Genomic DNA, 16,914 nt, shown 5'->3' on the forward strand with positions numbered 1-16,914 from the left:
CAGAAAGGTAACTAATGACATCAGCTTATCTTTTTCAAAACACAGGAATTTACCATAAATGTGGATTTCCTTAAAAGTTCCAAATAATTGAAGAAAATGATTTTGTGCTATTTCATTTATATTTAATCTTAAACATTAAACTTGCCCTGTTAAACATTCACTTGCCCTTTAAAAGTGCACAGGGTTTCTATTTTTTGTTGGGAAWATTTTTTTCCAGCATTGCTTGGCAGAGATTATCAGAGGAAGGTTTTCAGAAGATTTCAACCTTTGGTTATTATTTTTTGATTGTAACATTATATCTTTAAAAATCACACTCTTAAAACATCATGTTGGGAGGAAGCCTGGAAAAAAAAATTGTGCTTCCAAAACTAATGTGGAGAAGCTTTGAAAAGTAATGATTTCCAGCTATTTTTAAAGCTCCTTACATATTACAGTTACTCCCTTATTAACTGTGACTGTACTGTGAATAAGCCAGGCCTTTATAGGAAAAATGAGTAAAYAGAGTCTCAACTCTTTTGGAAAATTTATACTTTCAATGGTTTCTCTGCAAGAAAATGAAATAATAAAAAYAAAAAACCCTTGTTTTGAAAGGACAAGTCAACTCATTTTACACATTTCTTATTCTTCCAACTGACGAGGCCATATGGAGGCACGTCTTGCAAGACGGCAGCATCTGGCTCTGCTAGCAACTAGGGACACCCWCAGGATTTGCCACTTTGGGATCAGCACGGTACATTTAACCTTCTTTATTAAGAATTTATGAGCAGTGCCATTGACACTGAGGTCACAAATAGAGAGGAAAAAAAATAAAAAAGGCCAACTTCTTTTTAAACTATCAGTTTAAACTATCAGTTTACTGTGGGGTTTCAGTCCTCAGCTGTGAAAAAAAAAGTGCACATGGGAACATATTAGAAGAAAGAACTACTTTGGTTTTTGATAGAACAAAACCCAGAGGTGGAAAAATCCCATGAAGGTGTGAAGTGCATAAACCAACACTGCCAAAATTTTGTATACAAGCGGTGGCATCAGAAAATCCTGTCCATAGTAAGAGAACACATGCAAGAAGCCATCTTGGGCTCAGCTTAGTTAAAAGTTAAAGGTCCGGGARAATAGTCTGTAACTTGCTCCCTAGCTAACAAGCAGACTTACGGGAAACATTTCAGAGAGGCCAGGAAGACCTACTCCTGGGTCTTCAAAATAATGATGATCAGTCCCCAAAATAAGGAACTCGGTCTTTTGTAAGCAAGCTTATGAAAGAGTTTTACTTTTATCTGATATTGTCAGATTGGTTAAATACTTACATCACAAGTTCAAAGAGCTTGTCAATCTGTTTTTTATCAAAATGTTTGATTTTAATTTACCCATTCTTACAGGCTGAAAATCAGTGCAGTAATTTTTGTATWAAAAAAGTCCAAATTATCCCTGGAACAAAAGTGTGTAAAAACCAAATGTACCTTTTGGTTTCTTTCCAAAGAGACAACAGAAATACCTGTGACAACTGTTGTACTTCCTGTTCATGATAGATTTACACTGCTTGTCTAGTTACACACCTGTGTTATTATCCTACTTTCATCTCTGTTACCTTCTGTTGCTCTGTAGGTAACAGTGTTGGGTGTCTTCAGTGACATCGTATGAAACCTGATGAGTCCATTTTTACAAATCAGAAAGTACTTAATTAGGATTTTGCTGCCTTTCATATTTGCTTGGAGTTTTCAATTCGTAATTTTTAACTCACTCCTGGTGAGTTAAAGGTCAAGACTTCTTTCTTTTCGCTTTTCTCTTATTTGATGGAAATTATTTGCTCTGTGTGCAGACTTCAGGCTCTACTCTTGTTTATTGAAGGCTCACAACCCTCTGGGTTTTGTTCACTGCACACTAAATGATACTATTAAACATCTTTCACACATTATGCATAATAGTGTGGGCATTTTTTAATCTAATGACAATGATCTTAGCGAACTGTCTAAATGTTCATGGTAAGTAATGAAGTTAAACTAGAGGATACACGGATGGATGGATCCCTTTGAACAGAATTCGGTAGTTGCAATATTTAAGAAAGTGGAATAATAACCCAATTCAGTTAATCATTTGATTTACATTATGGTTGTAGTTTTGTATTTCTGCTTCATAAAATAATCTCTTTGAAAATTGTGCTGAAACTAGAAGTACTATTGCTGCCAAAGGGGAGAGTCTTTTGATATATGATCTATGGCACCACACATAACTTGTCATGCATTAGAAGAACATTGGCAGCATCTAAAATGAATGGCTTCTATGCATGACTTGCATGTGAACAGTGCTTGAAATTACCAAGCTTACTGTCTCAGTATAAATGAAATCCACCACGGGCTTAGAGAGTTACATCTTCTTTCTCCTCAACCATACAAATGCAGCAGAGAAAACGTGATTATCTCTTCTGGTGAAAGGACACATGGGCTACGGGTTGAGGGAAGCACAAGTGGAGGTTTCTTCAACCTGCTTGCCATAGGTTTCAGTGAAATGTTGAAATAATGCAGGAAAAGCCTTGAGGTTCAGAGGACACGTGCTGTATGCTGCACTTATAATAATAACTCCGGAGCTTTTACCTAGTGGGACTCCTGGGAGAAGGTGCACTCCAGATGGAGAAGCCTTAAGGATCTGGACAGGTCACCAGGGAGACCTTAAACTGACAAGTCTTAGATGGGATTTCCCAAAGGGAAAGGGACTGTCAGATGACAGTGCTTTGTGCCTGTGCAGATTCAATAAGCAGGTGCTTCAGCACAGCAATTGAGACAGTGATACCTGTGAGCACAGCATGGCAGGGCACCTTCCAGGGCACGTCTGCAGAGAAGCTCTGTTCTTCAGGAATAGAGCTCCCCTCAGGAGCTGCCAAGCTGCTCTGATGGCAGGTGGGACAAACCTCTAACAGGCCACCAGAATTTACTGTGTAAGTGGTTGGTCACAATATTTCTGTGGTGTGTACATGTGCACAGTAACCACTAACTTATTTTGTGTTACTGAACAAGAAATGGATAACAACCCCCGTTTTTTTTTTTTACTATTTCTACTAATGGGAAAGGGGAGTTGGCCTATCAGTGAGCAAGCTTGTTTTGAGCCACAACAGGAAGCAGAAGAAATGGTTGTACCTTCTGAAGTAGGAACAGTGAATATATATATATAGCCAGCCTTAGTAACCCAATATAAGCAAGTTGCCTTGAGATAAGAATACATTTCTGAAGAATTCCCCATGGCCATTTTGAATGCTGAAGCTCTTTTCTTTCTCCCTCTGCTCCATAAACACCACTGGTGTTTCCTGAATATTCCTGAATAAATTTTGCATACAGAGCACTTTTTAAATTAATTAGGATGAATATAATAGGAAATGTCATGTTTTAGATGAGAACCAATAAACCAAATCTGAAGCACTGCACAAANAAAAAAAAAAAAAAAAAAAAAGAAAAGAAACAAATTTCAGAAACTGGCAAAATTCAGTAGTATTGAAGAAAGAAGTTCTCTCATAAAGTACCAAGCCAAGTCTGTAATGACATATGAATAGACAAAATAAACTTTATGCATCTCAGTATATTATTATCACATTATCTAAGTATTTGTTCAAATTCTTTGTTTTCCTTAAGAAAAACAAAGGCAAAATTGTGATCCTTGTTGCAAAAGATGATCCCAAATAGTAAAAAAAAAAAAATGCCAATAAAAGCCATTAACTATTTTCCTTTCTAAAAATAGCAAGCAATTTATTCRTAGTTGGGAGGAGTAAAAGTTAAATATCTTTCAAATATTATGAGTACATCAGGATCTCTGAACATTTCTCTTTTTAAAGGTGGTGGTGACTCTAAAAGTACTGGAAAGTGATAGGGTGGAAAGTTGCATGGACCAATTCTTCTTGYTTGTCTACAGTCCCAGAGCTGGACATTGTCAGGAGGGGAGCAGTCCATCAGGCATGGCTCTTCTTGAAGGCCTTGYACGTGTGTGAGGCCTTCACTAACCACTAACAATTGCTTCGCTAACCACTGGTGGCAATGACATCGCACAGTCGCCATGATGTCCACGAGGCCCCTTGCTTTCCTGCAGGCCCACCATCTGCTTCTAAGAGCACCAGAGGAGTGAGCCAAAGCCCTCTGAAGTTGCTGGAAAGCTTCCTGTGCGTCTTTGATGTTGTAAGTCACCCGCAGCTCATCCGCTGCACAGTGCGCCGGGATCACGACCTGTGTGCCGTACGCTCCACAGCTAAGGCTTCGGCACAGCACAAAGCAGCAGCCACTTCTCTCCCGCCCACCTATGTCCAGGTTTGATCTGCTGAGACCAGCACAGCTGCAGTAGTGTAGGAGCAGGCAAAAAAAGGGAGAAAGATCTCGACTGACGTTTCTCATTATGACGACTTGAGGAGGAGAAAGGGAGTCCTTCAGATCCAGAGGAAGCAGTTCCGTTCTCATCTCGCCGGGGTGATAGTGACATCAGGTAGGATGATGTATCCACAAGGAAAGTGAGGGCCACCGTGCTGGAGCAGATCAAACACAAGGGGAGAGGTGGAAGGAAAGAAGCACTGACAGAATATTAAGACCTGGCAGAATTCAAAAGAAGTGAGTAAAATGGAAGGATTACATAAAAATAGCTCACTATGCTTATGAATCCTTTCTCTAGGTGGATTCCATTCTCTAAGGATTTCTATCTCTAAGTGAAAACAACTGTGCATTTCTTTCCTACTATAATATCAAAGGATCCAAGTCTTTCATGGAACTCCCACTAAAGTCAACATGAGTCAGACTGCATGTATAGACTGCATGGATGAAATCCACAGGAGAGCCAATTATTGTATATACCATTGTAAAACGGTTATAAATAGTGTTTATAAACACTTGCCACTGCTTCATTATCTCCAGTTCTGGAAAAGGAAAAACTGTTAGCCTAAGTGACGTGGGATCCAATAACCCCTAAAATAAAAACATGAAGAAGAAGCCCTGACAACATCCTTGGTTTCTAAATTAGTTTAACATAAAATCTATATTTTTAAGAGTATGCTAATTTCATCTGCAATCCCCCATATGAATATGAACTAGGTAAAACATCTTCTGTCACTTTACAGATAAGAACAGCATAAAAGAACAAGCCAAGCCCGAGAGCCCGATTTTGTTCTTACCCATAGAAAAAACAAACAAACAAAAAAAAAAACCTCCCACAGTTCAGATTGTTCCTACTTTCTTATTCTGGGGTTTGAAGGGTTGGAGGCAAAAGGAAAAACACTTCAGAAATCAGAGAGATGGAAAGCAACAGGGAAATTCCAGGTGGAACACCTCCTCTCAAAACAGAACTGTGGGATTGGCAGCAGAAGTTATCTGAATTGGTGGTTATTTATTTGCCTCATATGAAAAAAATCCCATCTCGTAAGGGACTTTCCTCGCACAGAGAAGTGAAAAGGTGTTATATGCAAAACTGCTTGCCTCCATAAGGTCTGTAACATTATGAGGCAATCAAATTCCCACTTGGTACTGCAGAAAAAAAAAATGGTTGTGATAAATACTAGCCCTTATTTTGTCATCTCATAAGCAGGGAACATGGATGAATAACATCAATCCTAAAAGGTAACAGAGATGGTGTGATTTTTTTGCCTGCTGACAGTATTTCTCATTGGCTCTGTCGTTTGTTTTGTTTTGCAGCCTCTCTTTTTATATATTCTTTCCTCAAAACAAGTCAGAAGAAGACTGAAGAAGACTACTTACTGTGCTGTAGACAGCTGGCCTGTTGGGCAGCACAGCCTCGCGCCAGGTTACACATGCAGAGCAGTGCTCATTCACTGCAGCAAGGCGACACAGCAGATGGCTCAATACCCATTAGAAAAATCATGCTGCTCTATTTAGCTGTCATGAGCTATAACATCTGGACAGTCTTATCTTTTTGTTAACACTTCATTGGCTCATATACTGTAGTAGCAAAGCAATGCAAGAAAGAAAAGGAGCAAAATAGGAACTTTCTTCATAAATAAAACAGGAAATACATTCCAGGGCTAGGATTACTGAGGCTACTGACTTTTACTGATGAGTGGTTTAAACTTAGCCGTGTTAGCTTGGAAAAGCACTGAACTGAACAAAAAGCATTATTATTTTTTTAAACTCTCTTTGGAGTCTTTCTTAAACCCTCATATTCTGACAGTGCACTTGTGTAAGTGAGAAATGACTCCAAAGAAAGCAACAGAGACCAATTGAAAACAGGGTTCTGAATTAAGTTCAAAAAAGACTGGCTGTGTACATCCCTTAGCGCACGCCCAACTTGTCCAGGAACCTGTGATGTTCTTCCAAACACTGGTGGGAGCTACAGTTCCACTCTTTCCATTTCGTCGCAGACTCAAAACCCAACATATATAGTAAAGCATCTTCCTAGTTCCAGGAATCTTGCTGGATAAAGCAGGTTGGGGTACAACTCAGATCTGGCCATATCCTTTAAGTCAGTAAACCTAAAAATCCTAATCTAAAAATAAGAAAACAAACAAAAAACAAATAAGCAATCAAACAAACAAACAAAACTGAAGTTTCATTCRACATTGGGTAGAGCAGGAATCTCAGACCCTTTGTTATATTTGTCACAGTTTACATAAACCATGTGCCTCAAAATTACCTGGGAAAGCATCAAGACTGAATATTATCTGTCCAAAACAGAAGCACTCCAAGTCCTATCAGGCATTTAGCAATGRCCACACCTAGCATTTTACGACTGCATTTATAGAACAGGGATATGGCAACATTTAATGAAGAAAAAACACCCTCTCATTATGGTTTGACCAACTCTCAAATTATAGAGCCTATGCTCACAGTGCTTGAAGGATTCCCTGATGCGGCCTGTCTAAGGGAAGACGCCTGGAGCTCTAGTCCTAGTTGTTCTATTCTTTTTCCCCAGCTTGCTTCTTCAGCAGGGATGTAAGGACATAGGACACTCAGCCTAGCTGGGCTGGGCCTGTCTGGGAAGGTAAATGATAGGAACACTTCCAAAGGCTTGCATATTTTGCAGAAAGCTTGCAGAAGAGTCCTGTGCATGAATACCACTTCATGAGGCATTGCTTGGATTCAGATCAGCATATTGGCCGCTTATGGTCAGGAAAAATGAATTCATGATGGAATGGATGCAATGAAGAATGTTGGGAATCTACCTTATGAGGAGTCCATGACAACTAAGCTTGTCTGGCCTAACAAAATGAAGTCTGAGAGTCTTTCCTTTCTGTGAACATACTGGAAACAACCACTGAGAAGTAGAAAGAACAATTTAAGCAAGGGGAGAGCACTGAGACATGGCTGTGAACTAGCCACATATACAATTTTAGAGTAGAATTAGATTATTATTTCTACCCATCAGCAACGTAACGTTGTGGACTAGACCTCCTGCTAGGAACAGCGGCTCYAAACAAAGTCTAATGAGTTTTAAGATGTCACTTGATAAATCTTTGGAAGGGTTAATAGGAAAATGTTGCCAGCATCAGCAGGCAGTTGTACTCCAGGATTTGGAATATACCTCGAAGAGCCAAGCTCCCTGACAATTATGGTACTGTGAACACTTGCTAATCACTCTGTAGAGTCCAATAAATTCCTGTGAAGTATTTGGCCTTGTTTACTTTAGGTTTTGGCTTAAAAATATTAGAAGTGACAAACACAAAAGGCCTTTTGTACCGAAAAAAACCTGATGGTGCATTAGCGCTGGAAGAGCACTACGTTCATTTTTCTTCATTTGCATCAATCACTTCATATATTCAGATACTTAGATGACCTCTAGATGACATTTTACTTTCTGAACCTTCAGTAGTTCCTGGTTTTACCTTTCAAATCGTCAGTTACAACATTTTTTTTCAGGGAAATTCTGTAGATCAAGTACCAAGGAAGAAGTCCTGCACCTCAATAGATCCAAACTTGGACCAGCCTCCTTCTCCTCTAAGCCCTCCTGCCTGTCCCCCACCTGCAGAGGTTGGCCTCACACTCATGGCCAGCAAGGACAAGCTGTGCTCATACACTACCATCTAGTGGCAWGCAATGCTCCTGCCCAGAGAGGCCCGGTACACCTTTTCCCTGGCACGCTGGATTGTCAGGATCCTGAACTTTACCTTTGGGTTGCGAGGTGAAGTCCTGAGAAATGCCACTGCTCATGTCACTCAGGCCCTGTGCTGCAGGCTGCTGCTTTGGGGCTTCCTCATGACATTGCTCTTCACTAGGCCACCAAGAGTAGCAACAGCATCAGGTCTCATAACCTTTGCAAATCAACTGYCTGCCCATTAGATGCAACCGCTGTGACCATGGCCCAGGATAGGAGAACGGGATATCCTGGCATCCCCACTTCTTGTTCCTTCAGGAAATGTCAGGCAAGAGCAGGGAGGAGGAGGGAATTCTGATAAAAGAAGAGGCACTGGGGGCAGAAATGGCYGCCAAACCTGGCTTATTCACAGGGTGCTATGTGCTGGAGAAGGAAAAAAGTCACCAAAATGCAGAGATGAGCGCTGAGGCCAGCTCCCTCCATGTGGCTGGTTTCTGGGCTTCCTTCCTTGGGCACCACAGTGTAACCAGCAGGACATTTTTTGTTCCTTTCCTTCCCTTTCCTTTCCCTCCCTTTCCTTTAATTTCCTTTCCTTTCCTTCCCTTCCCTTCCCCTTGTTCTGGCCACACACCTTACTTCTTTCTCTGCACAGATAGCACTTGTTTTCATGGTCTCTCTCTTCAGTGTGGCCGGCCTGCAGGTTGCAACTCTGCTTATGGCAGTCACAGAGCATGGCTTCTGGTCTGCTTACCTCTGCAAAGTGCACACCTTACAAGGGACCAGAGGACTGAACCAGGCAGGCTTCCTCTCGSTGGGACATTTGCAAACCTGACAGGGCGCAGGTGCTGTCCTCCATGGTGATCCTGGAGGGTCTCATATCCCCAGGTTCCCTGTGCTTCAGTGACATCTACAGGTGCAGACACTCATGCAGGCTCCTGTTGGAGCCACGAGCTTTAATCACAGAATCATGGAATGGTTAGGGTTGGAAAGGACCTTTAGAGATAATMTAGTCCAACACCCCTGCTCCAACAGGGACACATAGAACACATGGCACAGGGTGGCATCCAGGTGGGTTTGGAAGATCTTCAGAGAAGGAGCCTCCATAACCTCTCTGGGCAACTGGGCTTTGTCAGGGCTCTGTTTTCCCAACAGTAAGCAAGTTCTTCCTCAATGGAGATGGAACTTCCTTTCTTTCAGCTTGTACCCATTAGCCTTTGTCCTTTCTTGGCCATGACCAAGAAGAGCTTGGCTCCATCTTCTTTACATTCTCCCATCAAGGTGTTTGTTTATATTGATCAGATCTCCTCTCAGTCCTCTCTTCTCCAGGCTAAACAGGCCCAATTCGCTTAATCTTTCCTCATAAGATAGATGCTGCAGTCCSTTATCATCTTTGTTGCCCTACACTGGACCACCTCAAGAAGCTCCATGTCCCTCTTACACTGGGGAGCCCAGACCTGCACACAGTACTCCAGGTGCGGCCTCACCAGAGCTGAGTAGAGGGGCAGAATCATCTCCCTTGACCTGCTGGCAACATCCTCCTGATGCAGCCAGGATCCCATTGGCCTTCTTGGCCACGAGGGCACTGCTGCCTCATGGTTAACCTGGTGTCAACCAGGACTGCAAAATCCTTCTCTGTGGAATATCCAGTATTTAGTCTTAGATGCTAATCCTGCTCTTTGGAGGACAGCACCTCGTTGTTTTTCTCATTAAAAAGCAATGCCTTCCTTAGTGGGTCTATCTACTCAGATGCCCCACACGACAGTCACACAAAGGATGACACAAGTGCTCCAGGGTCTTGACGGTCCTCAGCCTTCTCCTTCTGCTGTGGGGGGGTAGAAAGGCCTAGTAACCCTCCTTGAGCCCAGATTTGCTCCTGGCCTACATTGAGGCCTGCCAATAGTGAGAACTGTCCATATTGGGAGGCACTGATTACTAGTGATACCTGTCAATACTATCGATACCCATTGAGCCATATGGCTATTGATATGTCTCCATCAGCACTGATAGCTTTTCATCTTGACAGAAATCTAGGTGTATTGGCCCCTAAGACCCGGTTCAGTATTGATATGTCTTGAGACGTTGAAACTAATTGATAGCCATTCCTTTTGTTAGGTATTGATACCTTTTGATTGTGACAGGCCTCTCTTGCTATCGGTACTGAGCCTGATGTTGCTACTGGCCTGCRCAGGGGCCTGGCAACACCTCGAAACAAACACCTTTTGATATTGGGAGGCATAGATGTCTTGTGATTCCCATACCTCACAACAGTATCAATATCAGTATCAATAGGCAGATTTAAGCATACCTACATTTGGTGTCACCATCTACATGTATCAATAGGCATCTACTACATCTATGGGTCATGAGCCCCRTTTCCTGTTGTTTGTCATCAAGTTTTGTGTGATGCCTGTCCCTGTGTACAGTTTCACATATCTGGCTGTGTTGTTGGCACTGTTTCAGGTGGACTCCAYGCCTCTAAACTACGAAAGTGGCAACATCAATTCCTTAGTAGGACCGATGCCCCTACATGGCAATTTTCAAATTAAAAATGAAAAAGTGAACATAAAACTCAGCTATATACTTCTGATTTCTTTCAAATTCCTCTTTTGTCTTTCTCATCCYTCATAGTCTTCTCATAGGCAAGGGAATATTGGCGATCCTAGCGAAGAGATGAGCCAAGTAGAGTTTTACACCTTTTTTTCCTCCAAAAGAAGACATTACAGGTTAATGTGGGAAACACTGAGATTGCTGACAAAGAGCTGCTGCCTTCCTTTGCTAAAGAAATCCTGGAAGGTCACATATTTCCTGCTTCATAGGACTTAGCTTTCCCATGTTAACAACTTCCTGCCCCGTTTATATTTACAAGACTTAATCTCTTGTCTCCTCACTGTATTGCAATATCATCAGTGACAGTCCTAGCGTGGGGAAAAGGACTTGCCTCACACTCAGGTGGCCAGTGGTTTTTCCCCACCTGAATCTGAAAGCCGCTAATGCTCAGCTGCAATTTCTGACATGCCATCCCATCACCAACATGGAAATGTTCTTCCAACATGGAAACGTGCTTCCAAATGTTCTTCCAACAGGGAAATGTGCTTTGAGAACAGCCTAAATGGTGTGGCTGTACAGAGCTCTTGAAGAGATATCTCTAGTGAGACTGCAAAGGAACTGAACATATGTCTACAAAGTAATAACAGCTATTTGAGAACTTACATTCCTGTGCATCTTTTACAATGGAATTACAGGAATATGGAAACATAACTGCATTAGGCTTTCAGACAGTTTGCGTTGCTTATATCCAGCAGGGGGAGACCTTATACTATTTTTAAGCAAACACAAAAACTACGAAGCACAGGGATGATCAATATAACTAAGAAAGTAACTTTCCATTTGAAACATCCATGATCTGAAATGGACTAAAAGCAACTTTTTGAATATAGTAGCAATGTTTCACAGCACGTCATGATCTTAAATGTGAAATTTCAAAATTTGGATCTCATGATCCATAAATAGGGATATTTTGGTATCCTTTACTGACTACTTAATTCAAACTGATGAGAAGTCTAAGCAGTTGCCAGATACACTGGAGCATCTAAAATCAGGTGAAGAAGATAGTAAAAATGATTTATAAACTTTTTTCTTTTTTTGAAAGGAACACTTATATACTTCTGCACTAGGTTATATTACAGGATTGCGTCAAACAATCTCTTCATACCATGACTTCGACCTTTGCATTTGGAATCACGAGTTCACTTGAACCAAACCCAGAATAAAACAATTTGCCAGGACAGCTGCATTGACTACAGCAGGCTACAAGAGCAGTAATTTTGATAGCACATACATCAACAAAACTGACTTTTTGATAGTTAACACTTATCCCTATTTCCTTCTCAAGAGCTACTGCTATGGGCAGCAATACTTTGACACTTGTGCTTTTAGCTCTGTYATTAATTAAGGGTTTTTTTTATATATATATCTTACTGTAAATTTCTTTAGTTCACTGTCCTTTTGTATAGATATCCCTTCCAAAACAAGATGCACCTAACAGAGGTATAAGCACAAATGCAAGCAGAACTCTGTCTATATTCTAAATATAAATGTCTCAGTTGATGTCAGGTCAGTAACATTTGATGTTGTCATTTAATACTTTCCTCATGCTTTTTTTTTAAATTATTTTCATTTTTATTTTTATTTTTTTTATTTCTGATTCCCTGGGATCTCAATATGTTCATATAATACAATTCCCATGAAATATATCGCTATTCTAATAGAACAATCTTATAAGAACATATGCTAAAAACATTATTCAATACATTATCCCATCTCCTGCATTGTCATATGAAGGCTCTTGTTTTTCCTTTTGGTCCACTCCAATCTCTTGGCTCCTACCCTGAGGCAAGAAAGGATATCAACTAGTCTATGTCTAACAAGATTCCTGTATGCTGCAGTTATTTACTGGAGACATGCAGGACTTCATCAGGCGTTTTGGAGTATCCAACAGTTTGCTCATGTCCTAGGCATGACAGATGTCTTTGCAGCAGGAACCAGATTTTGAGGAGTACTTATTTCTGGCAACTGCATTCCCAAGAATTCTCACGTGGGAAAGAATTCAGGAGATAGATTTGAGTCAAGAAGTTTTCTTGTGAATCTAGGTTATAGCCCTAACAATAAATGTTTATTTTTCTGAGGCAATTAAAGGCAGTCAGAGAGAGCGAGCTCACAGGCAGGATTCTGCTAGGTTTGAGGTTTGCTATAAGGGTCTAATGTCTGTAGCTTGGATTATGTGTTCAGTCCAGATGTAGGTCTTTATTTAGCTTTTTTTCCCTCTTTTTCCCTTAATTCTACTTAAGTTACTATTTTTTAAATTAATGTATTTTTTAAATTAATGTATTTAAAAAGTATATAAATATTTCTGCAGTTAAGCAGTATTAGAGAGTATTTTTAAACAAAAATACATATTTGCATGAGAGAAACATGTCAAAAAGAAAATTCATTTCTTTTGCCACCAAAAAATTACTTAATCAAAGATCACAGCAGCAGAATTCTGAACTTTTTAAATATATTTCCTGTTTGTTCTATCTGTGCTGTATCAAAACTCAAAGTCTTCACTTAAATCTGTAATTTTGATTCTTAGTGAATAGTTATCATTCTTATGTGACTTGAAAGGTATAAATAAATCATTCTTACTGTGACTCTGAAAGGTATAAAATTGTCCTTCTGTATTATCTCATATTGCAATCAATGAAGAAATCAGAAAGATGTTTCAGACGAGTGATGTAGTAAATCTGGCGCTACATGTGCTTATTTTCCCTCACKGTAGGTCTGTATGGTATGATTAAACAAACAAATGTTTGAATTGAAAACATACAGATTCATATCAGGAATTAACTTACTAACATGGAATAGAATTAGAATTAACTAATTAACTAACATGGTGAATAGCGACTGAATTTAGTGGACAAAGTCCCTTTGATTTCACTAACCTTATATGCTAAATAAGTTAATGGCAAATAAGAATTGGTACATGTGAGGGTACCTAGCAATAGAGCTTGTCAGAACTGCGGTGTTATAAAACTAGTGAAATACTGAGAAGAAATTGTTAAATGAGTAGTTAAACGTAGTATTCTGTTTTCTGAACAGAAGACATCTAAACAAACTGCACATTTTAATCTCTACTGTAAAATCATAGGATTGCAGAATGGTCAAGGTTGAAAAGCACCTTTCTCTAGTCCAGCCCCACTTTCATTCAGATATTTTAATTCTTTGAAATATCTAAGTCTTCAAGAAATTTTAATCTGCAACTACATCAAATAGATATCTCTATTATAAATAACATAGTGCTATTTTTCAATACTGGCACCAGTTTGCATGAGCCACTAGGGTTTTCTTATTTGAATTAATTCCAGACAGTTTTTATTAAACTCTTTTTTTCAAAAACCACCTGCAAAACTTATAGGTTTCATCATTTATAAAATATGTCATTCTTAATTTCCAAATTACTTGGCAACTTCATATTTTAATTCATTCTCTTATCAGGTGACTTTTTTCTCTTTTGTGCAAATATATCAGATTTATCAGTAGAATCAGCTCTGTTCTTCTGGGGAAAAACCTACCACACTTTACAAAAATTTTGAAATGTTTAGAGTATGTGGAAGTTAAAAAACAGCTCAAACTAACGGTCATGATTTTGTATGTTCAATATTTTGAAAATTTAGTGATAGCATTACACAATTTAACACTTTTCTGCAATATGGCATGATTATTACAAAAAGTCAACCTGTAGTCAGAGCAGTAAAGCCATCTGAAGATTATTTTTTTGTGTTTTTGCATCAATAAAATATTTTAAATTGAAATGACAACAAAAATAGACATTTATACAGAGCCCTGTCAATGCAGAAGACTCTGTTGACAGCAAAAACTGTTAGGAATATTTTGTAAGGAATACAGTTTAAATCTGGTGTGCAGTCTAGGACAAGAACAAGAAACAAGGTTAGTGAAGGAAAAATAGATTTTTTTTTGCTGCGTAGATAAGTCTGTAACAAAATCCTGAGTTTATGAAACTCCCAGAGTACCTAATACTTTCATTAATATATATTGTGCTTACATCAAATTAACATAAATGTATTTAGCATACACCAGTATAACTGATGTATAATGAGTTTTCCACTTATATTTTAACTACCACATTCCTACCGATGTTGTGCTTCATTATGAACTGTTTGCTGATGAGATGTAAAACTAACATATACTCACTGACCTGATAATACTATAAATTGGAAAGAAATCTCTCTAAAATTGTGTTATTTTTTACCTCTGTTGTTATGAATGGAATCCAAACAAGAGAAAAAAATAGAAAAGCATTATATTTTCCTGTTAAAGTTTTATGAAAGAGGATTAAACTATAATTCACTTCGCACAATTTATAACAAACATATATCTTTCATTTATACCTCCCAACAACAATACATTTTATTTTAGTAAAAACTCTTAAAAAAAAGACAAAACCCAGTACAAAATCTTCAAATGCCAACTACCAGGCTTTCTACTGAAAACAATAGGTCATCCACAGTTGATTTTAATCAGCAAGATCTCTATGTATTCTCTGTTCCCTAGATAAGCTCTTTCTGATGGAGGGAACTAAGGGTTCCCTACTTCTCCTACTCCCCAACAAATCGTAGGCTAATAAATAAATTCCAATTGCTACAGATTTAATAGGTATTATTTATATTAGCTTGTATTAACTAAAATATATATTTAGGAATGGCTAAGCTATTCCACGACTGTGTAGGTAAGAGCTTAAAAAAACCTGCAATAGAAGAATATTAACTCTATTGGTTTATCTTTGCCTTACAAATAGATCAAACTGACAATGCAGTAATTGAGGATACATATTTTAATTCAAAGACATTGAAAACAAGTAGTAGATGATGTTTTCATTAAAAATATGAATTGTACATTGAAATATAAAGTTGTCAATCCAAAGAAACATCCCTGTTTGAAAGGATAGTGTCAAGCAAGGATGCCACGGACCAGTCCCAAGCAGAATAGAATCCACTAGCAGGCGAGGAGTTTGTACCTACAGCACCACCACGCCGTCACTGCCTCCGTCTGGAGGAGGATATTAAGTCGTAGCTTACCAGCAGCATCTTCTTTGCATGTGCCATGATGCAACACTGCAGGCATCCTCCTCTCTTTAAACTCCAAGCAAATGAAGACCCTTCTAAAATCAACTTGCTTGTTCTTCAAAAATAACTGATGAAATGAATGCAACAAAGAAAGAAAATTATGCCTTGCATTATCTGCTCAGTGTACAGCATACCTACCTTGAAGAATTTTAATAAAGAGCAGTATCCATAACAAGCTCCCCCAAAAAGTTCTTCCGAGAGCAGTAAAAACAATGCCTAATTTCCTATAAATTCGAGTTATTTTATTTCCCTGAACTTCCAACACCAACCCTAGCTCATCCTTGTTCCACTGACAYGGTCACTCAATAAATGACAAAATGCTGCCTATCAGCAGCACTGGCCAGCCAGCCTGCCCATATGGTTACCTTCTGCCAAGTGTCTAGCAGTTGGATTCAAGGGGAATGCGGAACTGGATCTCTTTTATCTGGGAGCAGATTTCACAAAAAATGCAAAAAGGCATAGTATTAAATTTAACAACTCATACCTTTGTACTGTAACTGCCTGTGAAACTCACATAAAAACTGTATGGATATCAACTGCGTTGCTGAAAGCTGCTTGCTGAGCATGAGCTCTCCTGTCTGAGCGGCTCTTCATGAGTCACTTGCACCCTTTCACCCCCATTTCTCCCAGAGGCAGGTTGTTTAGGGCTGACTGGGGTTTCAGAGGCACCTCGAGGGGCAGCTCAAAGGATTTTTAGCAAGATCATAGACTTATAGAATCATAGAATCCTTAAGGTTGGAAGGGACCTCAGAGGTCATCGAGTCCAACCCCCCTGCTCACGCAGGGTCACCTAGAGCACATGGCACAGGGCTGCGTCCAAGTGGGTTTTAAAGATCTCCAGAGAAGGAGACTCCACAACCTCCCTGGGCAGCCTGTTCCAGGGCTCTGTCACCCTCACTGTCAAAAAGTGTTTTCTCAAGTTCCGTGGAACTTTTGGTGCCTCAGCTTGTGGCCGTTTCCTCTAGTCCGATCACTGGCCACCACTGAAAAGAGGCCGCCCCTCCTCCTCACTGCCTCCCTTGAGGTATTTACAGACACTGATCAGGTCCCCCCTCAGCCTTCTCTTCTCCAGGCTGAACAGGCCCAGCTCTCTCAGCCTTAAGATCTTGATATTGGATCAATTCTTTAACCAAAGCACACAGAATTTTCTCTACCTCAGTGATATTTTTCCCATTCCATGTACAACAATACATGGCATCAACTCTCACATCCAAGTTTCACAGGGACAGAT

Source organism: Nothoprocta perdicaria, unplaced genomic scaffold (genome assembly GCF_003342845.1).
Source record: "Nothoprocta perdicaria isolate Ctin4 unplaced genomic scaffold, notPer1 scaffold_38, whole genome shotgun sequence".
NCBI lineage: Eukaryota > Metazoa > Chordata > Aves > Tinamiformes > Tinamidae > Nothoprocta > Nothoprocta perdicaria.